The sequence below is a fragment of the Ovis canadensis genome, chromosome 3 (genome assembly GCF_042477335.2).
Source record: "Ovis canadensis isolate MfBH-ARS-UI-01 breed Bighorn chromosome 3, ARS-UI_OviCan_v2, whole genome shotgun sequence".
Classification (NCBI taxonomy): domain Eukaryota; kingdom Metazoa; phylum Chordata; class Mammalia; order Artiodactyla; family Bovidae; genus Ovis; species Ovis canadensis.
The window spans coordinates 147,284,459-147,297,043 of record NC_091247.1 but is presented as its reverse complement, the minus strand read 5'-3'; positions in this window follow the sequence as shown (position 1 = coordinate 147,297,043).

Here is a 12,585-nt window from a genome sequence, read left to right as displayed (position 1 = left end):
GTTGGTGATGCCATTCAGCCATCTCATCCTCTGTCGTCCCCTTCTCCTTCTGCCCTCAGTCTTTCCCAGCATCAGGGTCTTTTGAAATGAGTCAGTTCTTCGCATGAGGTGGCCAAAGTATTGGAGTTTCAGCTTCAACATCAGTCCTTCCAATGAATATTCAGAGGACTGATTTCCTTTAGGATGGACTGGTTGGATCTCCTTTCAGTCCCTTGGACTTTCAAGAGTCTTCTCCAACACCACAATTTCAAAAGCATTAATTCTTTGGTGCTTAGCTTTCTTTATAGTCCAACTCTCACATCCATATATGACTACTGGAAAATCATACCATTGACTAGATGGACCTTTGTTGGCAAAATAATGTCTCTGCTTTTTAATATGCTGTCTAGGTTTTTCATAACTTTCCTTCCAAGGAGTAAACATCTTTTAATTTCATGGCTGCAATCACCATCTGCAGTGATTTTGGAGCCCAAAACAATAAAGTCTGACACTGTTTCCCCATCAATTTTCCATGAATTGATGGGACCAGATGCCATGATCTTAGTTTTCTGAATGTTGAGTTTGAAGCCAACTTTTTCACTCTCCTCTTTCATGTTCATCAAGAGGCTCTTTAGTTCTTCTTCACTTTCTGCCATAAGGGTGGTGTCATCTGCATATCTGAGGTTACTGATATTTTTCCCGGCAATCTTGATTCCAGCTTGTGCTTCATCCAAACCAGCATTTTTCATGATGTACTCTGCATAAAAGTTAAAGAAGCAGGGTGGCAATATACAACTTTGACATACTCCTTTCCCGATTTGGAACCAGTCTGTTGTTCCAGGTACAGTTCTAACTGTTGCTTCTTGACCTGCATACAGGTTTCTCAAGAGGCAGGTCAGGTGGTCTGGTATTCCCATCTCTTTAAGAATTCTCCACAGTTTGTTGTGAACCACACAGTCAAAGGCTTTGGCATAGTCAATAAAGCAGAAGTCAATGTTTTTCTAGAACTCTCTTGCTTTTTCAACGATCCAGTAGATGTTGGCAATTTGACCTCTGGTCCCTCTGCCTTTTCTAAATCCAGCTTGAACATCTGGAATTTCATGGTTCACATACTGTTGAAGCCTGGCTTGGATAATTTTGAGCATTACTTTACTAGCGTGTGAGATGAATGCAATTGTGCAGTAGTTTGAACATCCTTTGACATTGACTTTCTTTGGGATTGGAATGAAAATGGACTTTTCCCGTCCTGTGGCCACTGCTGAGTTTTCCAAATTTGCTCACATATTGAATGTAGCACTTTCACAGCATCATCTTTTTAAGATTTGAATTAGCTCAACTGGAATTCCATCCCCTCCCCTAGCTTTGTTTGTAGTGATGCTTCGTAAGTCTCACTTGACTTCACATTCAAAGATGTCTGGCTCTAGGTGAGTGATCACACCATCGTGATTATCTGGGTTGTGAAAATCTTTTTTTTATAGCTCTTCTGTGTATTCTTGCCTCCTTTTTCTTAATATCTTCTGCTTCTGTCAAGTCCATACCATTTCTGTCCTTTATTAAACCCATCTTTGCATGAAATGTTCCCTTGGCATCTCTAATTTTCTTGAAGTGATCTCTAGTCTTTCCCATTCTATTGTTTTCCTCTATTTCTTTGCATTGATCACTGAGGAAGGTTTCTTTTCTCTCCTTGCTATTCTTTGGAACTCTGCATTCAAATGGGTATATCTATCCTTTTCTCCTTTACTTTTCGCATCTCTTCTTTTCACAGGTATTTGTAAGGCCTCCTCAGACAACCGTTTGGCCTTTTTGCATTTCTTTTCCTTAGGGATGCTCTTGATCCCTGCCTCACGTACAATGGCATGAACCTCCGTCCATAGTTCTTCAGGCAGTCTGTCTATTAAATATAATCCCTTGAATCTATTTGTCACTCCCACTGTATAATCATAAGGAGTTTGATTTAGGTCATACCTAAATTGTCTAGTGGTTTTCCCTACTTTCTTCAATTTAAGTCTGAATTTGGCAATAAGGAGTTCATGGTCTGAGCTACAGTCAGCTCCTGGTCTTGTTTTTGCTGACTGTATAGAGCTTCTCCATTTTTGGCTGCAGAGAATATAATCAGTCTCATTATACTTTTTAAAAGGATCCTTCTGACTACAGCCTGAGGAAGAAGTTGGAAAGGAGCTAGAAGAAAAGCAAAGAGACACCTAGGAAATGAGTACAAACAAGAGGGACTGGTGATTTGGAATGCATTTGCGACTATGGAGATGGCTAGAATGGGGACAAACTGAAGAGATGTTTAGGAGAATGCATACACCGAACTGGGTAATTAATTACATGTGAGGGGAGCAGAAAGGAAAGAGTCAAGCTGACTCCCAAGCTGCTGAATTCAGCAACTGTTTGTCCTATTTTACTCTCACCAAAAGAAGGAAATACCAGTAAAGATTTAGGTGATAGAAGAGCTTGTTGAAATTTGAGATGTCTACGAGACATTCAAGTCAACATGTGTTTTCTAATTTTAAAAGTAATGTGATTTGGGGGATTTCCATGTCAGGGTTAAGATGCCACACTTCCACTACAAAGGGAACAGGTTCAATCCCTCGTTGGGAACTAAGACCCCACATGCCATGTGCTGCTGCCAAAAATAAATTTAAAGATTTTTTAAAATAACGAATAAGTTTTTTTAAGTAATATATTTGTAGTAGATTATTTGGAAAATGGAGGCAAAAAAAAGAAAGCAAATGTCATCTTTAATCCCACTACTCAGAGACAGTTACAGTTAAAACATGGATGTATAGGCTTTTCTTTAAACACACAAACACAAGCAAATTGGTATTAAAGTATTGTTTTGTAATCTGTTTTTCCCTTTAACAATGAATCATGGCCATTTTTATTAATCATTGTTCTTCAATAATATTTTCAATGGCTGCTTAGGATTTCATTACATAAATTTGTTACAACTGATTTTAACCATCCCCTGTTGCTATCAAATTGCTTTTGCTATCAAAACATATTATAAGAGGACTTTAAGGACAGTGAAACTATTGTGTATAATGCTATAATTGTAGTTACATGTCACACATATTTCAAAACCTATAGAATGTACAACACCAAGAATGAGCTCTAATGTAAACTATGGACTTTAGGTGATAATGGTGTATCAATGTAGATTCTTTCATTGTAACAAATGTACTATTTTTGTGTGAGATGTTGATAGTAAGGGAGATTGTGCATATGTGGGGGAAGGAGACATATGGGAAATCTCTGTACCTTCTGCTCACTTTTGCTGTGAACCCAAAACGGCTCTAAAACATAAAGTCCAGTATTATGATGAGCATCCTTGTATGCAAATCTACACATTTCTGACTGTTTCCATAAGATAAATGTTAGTAAGTGGAATTGTCTGGTCAAAAGGTATGCTCATTTAACAACTTTGTGTTACCAAATGGGCCACCAACTAAGAAAGTACACCCGAGTTGATTTTTTCATTGCTGACTCAATGCTGCCCATATTGTATTTCACTCCACACCTCCATATACCATCCTCAAAATAATGCTGTAAAAACAACATTGGGTTTTCTGTCAAAAACATTCCTATTTTCTTAACCACAGTATAGTACCAAGTTCACTCTGCATTTTGATTACAAGCTAGCTGCATCTCTGAGAAAATGTGTGCAATGCTAATTTGTCTTGACTTAAAATTTCAAAGAAATTTCCACATGGATCCCAGATGTTGACCATTTAATGCAAGAAGGTGTTTCCTCATTACACAAATATGGTACATGTCCAAAATGCTGGCATTGTTTAGTTTATGAATCACTTAAAATAACTACATCACAAAAAACAATGGTTCACGTGTGAGTCATAAATTAAACAATGCCAATTTTTTGATGTGCACCACATCCATATAATAAGGAAACACCTTCTTGGATTAAATGGTCAACATCTGGAATCCATGTGAGGGCTCTAAAAAAATTAGTGCTGTATTTTCTTATATTTTCCCAGTATAGAAAGAAATTCAAAATGGAGGCAATTTTTACAAAAATTTCCTTGCCACAAATATCCTTGCTTTGGTTGATACAAAAGCCTACGTCAAAGCAATATAGTCAAATTCCATTATAGGTGATGCCACAGGAGTCTAAAGTAAAAGTGAAAGTCGAACAGTTGTGTCTGACTCTTTGCAAAACCCATGGATTATATAGTCCATGGAATTCTCCAGGCCAGAATACTGAAGTGGGTAGCCTTCCCTTCTCCAGGGGATCTTCCCAACCCAGGAATCAAACCAGGGTCTCCTGCATTGCAGGCAGATTCTTTACTGACTGAGTTATCAGGGAAGCTGGAAGTCCAAGTCTCCTGTTTTTATTTATTCTAGATCTTATGCTGGGATATTGTGGAATGCAGATGTAGTAGGTTGAATGCACTCAGCTGTTCAGTCGTGTCTGACTCTTTGCAACTCCATGGACTGCAGCTTGCCAGGCTCCTCTGCTATGGGATTTTCCAGGCAAGAATACTGGAGTGGGTTGCCATTTCCTCCTCCCAGGATCTTCCAGACCCAGAGATAGAACTCATGTCTCCTTTGTCTGCTGCATTGGCAGGAGCATTCTTTACCATTGAGCCATCTGGGAGGACCAGTGTGTTGAATAGTAGCTCCCCCCAAAAATATGCTCATGTCATAACTCCTGAAACCTGTGAATGTGACCTTAATTGAAAAAAGGTGGTGGGGGGAGGGTGCTTTGCAGATGCAATTAAGTTAAGGATCTTGAGATGTGATATTCCTGAACCTCAGCTCAAAATCCAATGACAAGTGTCCTCATAAAAGAAAGACTAAGGGAAGTTTGTGATACAAACACATAGGACAGAAAACCACAAGAAGTCAGAAGTAGAAATTAAAGTCACACAGCCCCAGCCAAGAATTCCTAGAGGTACCAGAAGCTGAAGAGGTAGTTTCCTAAAACCTCTGAGGAACCAAGGCCCTGCTGACATCTTGACTTTGAACTTTAGCCTCCACAGCTCCAAGAGAATAAACTGTTGTTTTAAGCTATGGTTTGTGGAAATTTGTTACAACATCCCTAGGAAACCACAATGGGAATCCATTGTAATGGGATTGTTGTTGTTTCTTATTTACTAAGTCATGTCCAACTCTTTTGTGACCCCATGGACTGTAGCCCACCAGGCTTCTCTGTCCATGGGTGTTTCAGGCAAGAATATTGCAGTGGGTTGCTATTTCCTGCTCCAGGGGATCTTCCTGGAGGGATCAAAGGGATCAAACTCATGTCTCCTGAACTGGCAAGCAGATTCTTTACCACTGCGCCACCAGGGAAACCCCTATAATAGGATTAGATGTATATTATGAATTAACTGTATCACTGCACTTTATTCAGATTTAACATGCTTAATTTTTTGACCTTTGATTAGCATCAAGCACTTGATGGTTCTGCTTTCGGTTTAAATAACATTCAAGGCTCTCTTTTAACCTTGGACTGTTCTGATCTCAAATGATTCTCTCCATAATTTCTGTTATTCAAGCATGTTTGAGAGAATATTCATAGAGCTGTGAGAGCTTGGAGATTCTAGACTAGACAGGCAAATGCCTTATCATCTAAGCCTTCAAAATGGTAACACATGTCAGATACCTATCAGCTGACTTGGCTTCTGCCCATGTTGTGAGCAAAAGTATGTACTTTAAAAAGTTAAATAATGTTATCAGTGTGACTATAAAACATGATTAAAGAGAGGTAAACTATTACCTTATATTAGTTATATTTATAGCTGGCTACTTGCTGAAACCCATGTGCAAACAATCCCTTGGATTTTGCATGGATGGGAGGACATTTTGATAAACATCATGGTGGCTTTTCGGAAGGGGCTCTCCACTTGGTATATCTGATACTCCTTGATGTTAAAGACCACGGAAAGCATAAGCCCTAACTCCTCGATTTTCATTCTATGTCTTATGTTTGCTGGGCTTTTGTTTATTAATAGTTAAAAGAAATAATAAGCATCAGATTGCTTTTCTTAAGTAAATTTCTGGTAAAAGAGCCCATGATTATTCTTTCCATTATTGGCCATCTCCTGGCCCCATCCCTTGGTCTACCTCAAGAAGTGAAGGAATTCTAAAGGAATAATACCATACAGCTGCCATTAAAAGTTTAAAGAATTTCTAATGGCATGGGAAACTATTCTCTATAAAGTTGAGTAAAAAAAAGCAGGATAACCTAGACATACACTATGATCCAAATTTGTTTAGACACACACACATCTACATATAAATACATTCAAAAGTGAAACATTTTCACAAAAGAGCTAAATTGGCTATTTCCAGATGGTAGAACTACACATAAATTTTTCTTTGTCAGCTATATTTTCCAGTGTGCTTTCTATAATGAGCATGTATAGCTTTTATAACCAAAAATAATAATGTAATGGAACCCAACTAACAGCTGGAAGCTAAGAACCATTGTGGGGGGGCTAGCATTTTGTCCTTCCTGTAGGTGCTTATTTCAGAACTGGTTTATAAAGGATGTAAATTAATTCTGCAAGATTTTCCCAATATGTTCAAGAATACTCACCATACTCACCAGGCGAATACTCCTGATTTCGCCTTACTTGCGCTACTTGCTTTTTCTTCACTCTTCCTATTCATCACGGATGAAAGCTGATCTGAGGCTGAGAAGGTAGAAAGAAGAAAGAAGAGGGCAGGGTGCACTATAAACAAAAAGTCACTATATTATTTCCTTAGATTCTTTCTGTCTTCTCTTGGGACCAATGTGGCCCAAATGGAAGAGAAAGAGCACAGAAGATCAGCAATGCCAAGTAGCTTGTATTTTTCTGAAAACTGGAGTATTCAATAACAACCCCCCAATCCACCACCCTACTTCAGGGACCACAGCCTTGTCATGGCAAAGGGGTTTGCATAACTAAATGAAGCTATGAGTCATGGAGTGCACGAATACCCAAGATGAACAGGTCATAGTGAAGAGCTCTGATTCTACATGTGGACATCACCAGATGGTCAATACCGAAATCAGACTGGTTATGTTCTTTGTAGTCAAAGATGGAAAAGCTCTATACAGTCAGCAAAAACAAGATCTAGAGCTGACTGTGGCTCAGATCATGAGCTTCTTATTGCCAAAAGTCAGGCTTAAATTGAAGAAAGTAGAGAAAACCACTAGGTCATTCAGGTACGTGCTGTGTTTGGTTGCTCAGTCGTGTACGACTCTTTGCAACTGTAGGGGCTGCAGGCCTCCAGGCTCCTCTGTCCATGGGGATTCTCCAGGCAAGAATACTGGAGTGGGTTGCCTCCTCCAGGGGATCTTCCCAACCCAGGGGTTGAACCCTGGTCTCCCACACTGCAGGCAGATTGTTTACCATCTGAGTCACCAGGGAAATTTTCTAATACTCGAATGGATAGCCTATATCTTCTTCAGGGAATCTTCCTGACCCAGAGATTGAACCAGCGTCTCCTGCATTGCAGGCAAATTCTTTACCAGCTAAGCTACCAGGGAAAATTTCTTTCTCAGCTTTGTAAAGCCTTCTCAGTGAACCACTTTGTTTTCCTGTACTTCTTTTCTTGGGAATGGTGTTGGTCACTGCCTCCTGTACAATTTAACAAACCTCCGTCCATAGCTCTTCAGGCACTCTGTCTACCAGACCTTTGATTTATGGATGGAGGTTTGTTCAGTTTTACAGAAGGCAGTGACCAAATCCATCCCCAAGAAAAGAAATACAGGAAGGCAACGTGGTTCTCTGAGGAGGCTTTACAAATAGCTGGGAAAGAAGAGAAGTGAAAGGAAAAGATATACCCAACTGAATACAGAGTTTCAGAGAACAGCAAGAAGAGATAAGACAGCTTTCTCAAATGAACTATGCCAAGAAATAGAGGAAAACAATAGACTGAGAAAAACTAGGATCTCTTCAAGAAAACTGGACATATGAAGGGAATAGTTCATGCAAGGTTAGGCACAATAAAGAAAGGAAATGGTAAGGACCTACCAGAAGCAGAAGAGATTAAGAAGAGATGGCAAGAATACACAGAAGAACTACACAAGAAAGGTTTTAGTAACCAGGAAAACCACGATGGTATGGTCACTCACCTAGAACCAGACATACTGGAGTGTGAAGTCAAGCGAGTCTTAGGAAACATTACTACAAACAAAGCTAGTGGAGGTGACAGAATTCCAGCTGAGCCACTTAAAATCATAAAAGATGATGCTATTGAAGTGTTGCACTCAATATGTCAGCATATTTATTTGGAAAATTCAGCAGTGGCCTTCCCTGGTAGCTAAGAGTTTAAAGCGTCTGCCTCCAGTGTGGGAGACCTGGGTTCGATCCCTGGGTCAGGAATATCCCCTGGAGAAGGAAATGGCAACCCAGTCCAGTATTCTTGCTTGGAGAATCCCATGGACAGAGGGGCCTGGTGGGCTACAGTCCATGGTGTCGCAAAGAGTCAGACATGACTGAGCGACTTAACTTTCACTTTCACTTTTCAGCAGTGGCCACAGGACTGGAAAAGATCAATTTTCATTCTAATGCCAAACAAGGGCAATGCCAAAGAATGTCCAGTCTACTGTACAATTGCATTCATTTCACATGGTAGCAAGGTTATTCTCAAAATCCTTCAAACTAGGCTTCAGCAGTACATGAACCAAGAACTTGCACATGTATGAACTGAATTTAGAAAAGGCAGAGGAACCAGAGATCAAATTGCCAACATTTGTTGGATCATAGAGAAAGCAAGGGAATTCCAGATAAACATCTGCTTCACTGACTATGCTAAAAGCCTTTGGCTGTATGGATCACAACAAAGTATGGAAAATTCTTCAAGAGGTGGCAGTACCAGACCACCTTACCTGTCTCCTGAGAAACCTGTATGCAGGTAAAGAAGTAACAGTTAAAACCAGACATGGAGCAGCTGACTGGTTCCAAATTGAGGAAGGAGTATGACAAGGCTCTATACTGTCACTTTGCTTATTTAACTTACATACAGAGAACATCATCTAAATGCTGGGTTGGATGAATCACAAGCTGGAATCAAGATTGCCAGGAGAAATAGCAACAACCTCAGATATGGAAATGATACCACTCTAATGGCAGAAAGCAAAGAGAGACTCAAGAGCCTCTTGATGAGGGTGAAAGAGGAGAGTGAAGAAGGTGGCTTGGAACTCCACATTAAAACACCCAAGATCATGGCATCTGGTTCCATCATTCAATGGCAAATAGAAAGGGAAAAAGTGGAAGTAACGACAGATTTTATTTTCTTGGGCTGAAAAATCACTGCAAACAGTGACTGCAGCCATGAAATTAAAAAATGTTTGCTTCTTGGATGCAAAGCTATGACAAACCTAGACAGCATGTTAAAAAGTAGAAATATCACTTTGCTGACCAAAGTCCATATAATCAAAGCTATGGTTTTTATAGTAGTCATGTATGAATGTGAGAGGTGGACCATAAAGAAGGCCGAGGGCCAAAGAATTGATGCTTTTGAACTGTGGTATTGGAGAAGACTCTTGAGAGTCCCTTAAACAGCAAGGAGATTAAACCAGTCGATCCTAAAGGAAATCAACCCAGAATATTCATTGGAAGATCTGATGCCAATGCTGAAACTCCAATACTTTGGCCACCTGATGCGAAGAACTGACTCATTGGAAAAGACCCTTATGCTGGGAAAGATTGAAGGCAGGAGGAGAAGGGGGCGGCAGAGGATGAGATGGTTCCATGGCATCACTGACTCAATGGACATGAGTTTGAGCAAACTCAAGGAGACAGTGAATGACAGGAAATCCTGATGTGCTGCAGTCCACAGAGTAGCAAAGAGTTGGACACAACTGAGCAAGTGAATAACAAAACTGCCACTACTCCTGCAAATAGATAGATAGGGTTTTGGAAGACACTATTTTTTACCCCAAAACTACTGGATCCAGTCACTGGTAACATGGAAGATTTAAAAAAATGTTTGGCAAGAAGACTAGATCTAAAGTTTCCTTGAGGGCAAGGACCATGAGCTCCTTCATATTTATTTACATACAGCGGAAGGCAGTGCCTCATACATAATACCTAAGAAGTATAAGATCCAGAAAAAAAAAATATTTTTGTGGATTTCAAAGGAGTGCAGAAGCAGTGTCTAAGGAACTTTTTATTAAAGATCAGCAGAATTTGATAAAATCACTGTTCGTCAAGGAATGGGTCACAGAGCAAGCTGGGGAGTATGTACCTTTGCAAAAGATGCATCAGAATGGGGAATACAGGGGGCCAGAAATGACATGTGTGGTTTACATACTTTTAGGATCTTATATTTGAAACGTGAACTAAGTATATGTATGATTTTCAGCAGATGGAGTGGGAGGTGTGGGTGCTTTTGAAGAGCATGTATGAAGTGTATTCCAATCTGAGCGCATATAGAAAACAGGTTGGGAGGTATGGCATTCACAGGTATGGATTTTTAAAGACTGAACCATGTGTCTCTTTCAATTCTGGTTTCCTCGGTGTGTATGCCCAGCAGTGGGTTTGCTGGGTCATAAGGTAGTTCTATTTGCAATTTTTTAAGGAATCTTATACCCCAATGTTCATCGCAGCACTGTTTATAACAGCCAGGACATGGAAACAACCTAGATGTCCACCAGCAGATGAATGGATAAGAAAGCTGTGGTACATATACACAATGGAGTATTACTCAGCCGTTAAAAAAGAATACATTTGAATCAGTTCTGATGAGATGGATGAAACTGGAGCCAATTATACAGAGCGAAGTAAGCCAGAAAGAAAAACACCAATATACTATACTAACACATATATATGGAATTTAGAAAGATGGCAATGACAACCCTGTATGCAAGACAGCAAAAAAGACACAGATGTGTATAATGGACTTTTGGACTCAGAGGGAGAGGGAGAGGGTGGGATGATTTGGGAGAATGGCATTGTAACATGTATACTATCATGTAAGAATCGAATTGCCAGTCTATGTCTGACGCAGGATACAGCATGCTTGGGGCTGGTGCATGGTGATGACCCAGAGAGATGTTATGGGGAGGGAGGTAGGAGGGGGGTTCATGTTTGGGAATGCATGTACACCCGTGGTGGATTTATGTCAATGTATGGCAAAACCAATACAGTATTGTAAAGTAAAATAAAGTAAAAATAAAAATTAAAAACAAAAAAACATGAAAAAATAAATAAATAAATAAAGACTGAACCACTGGCCTAAATAACCAGGTTACCCATTCAAACCACTTTAGCACTAAGAAAACAGAATTGTCTTTTAAATATAGTGATCACGGCTTTCACTATCTCCAGATCCCATGACCATTCCTAATCTGTATACTTTCAACTCTTTATAGTTAGCTTTATATTTTTCTTCATAAAAGCTGAAGGATGGTGTTTACAATTTTTTCTTCTTTTCCGCTTAAGGTAATTTGGCATGTTTTTAAAATTTTTTAAATACTCTTGCCTTCAGGCTTCTATTTTCCTGGTATTTTATAGAATAGTGTTTGTCTGGAAGGCAAATAGAAAAAATACTCATATGTGATCATGTGGAGAAAAGTAGTCTGAATTCTGAAAGCAGAGGAAAATATTGGGTTTGACAAAATGTTCATTGGGTTTTTCTATAAGAGGTTACAGAAAGACTCAAACTTTTTGGCCAGCCCAATACATGCGTAAGAACACTGTAGGTGGAGGGAACATTGGTTAAGCACAAGTTAAAAGAGAAAGGAGACCCTTGTCAATTAGACTAAGAAGCTCAGCACTCCTCTCTAAGAATTTGGGTAAATGAAGGCAAAGTCAAGGCACAATAAGCATATGCCTGTGGACCAGTTGTATTGTTTGTGCATGTTTCCTAAATATCCCTAATATATTCATCCAAGGGGCTTCCCTGGTGGCTTAGACTGTGAAGAATCTGCCCACAATGCAGGAGACCCGGGTTGCATCCCTGGGTTGGGAAGATCTCCTGGAGAAGGTAATGACGACCCACTCCAGTATTCTTGCCTGGAGAATTCCATGGACAGAGGGACCTTGTGGGCTTAGCCCAGGAGATTGCAGAGTCAGACAGAACTGAGCAACTAACACTTTCATGTTCATATTCATCCAAGATATTCTTTTCCTAAGCCTTTAACACATCCAAAAGTGAAGTTGCTCAGTCGTGTCTGACCCTTTGTGACCCCAGGGACTGTAGCCTGCCATCCATGGAATTTGGCAGGGAAGGATACTGGAGTGGGTTGCCATTTCCTTTTCTAGGCAGGGTATCTTCCTGACCCAGGAGTCGAACCCAGGTCTCCCGCACTGCAGCCAGACTCTTTACCATCTGAGCCACCAAGGAAGCCCCTAACACATCCAAGGTAGAAAATAATTAAAAGATGCATCTGTATATATGATTATCAGGCCAATCGCACAGACAGAGCCCCATTGGGTCTCAGAATTCGAGGTGAAACCATGGGGAAAGATCATTTCAGCCCCAAGAGGCCCACTTCTAAAACTTGGGTAATTGGATGGCCAGGACGTAGGTTTCTTTCATTTGATTTTCAAGTTATTCTTAAGAAACACTTATCTATGGAAACAGCTTATCCATGGATAAGCTGTCTATGATTTCTAGCAAAGAGTGAGAGAAAAATACTCTTTCATT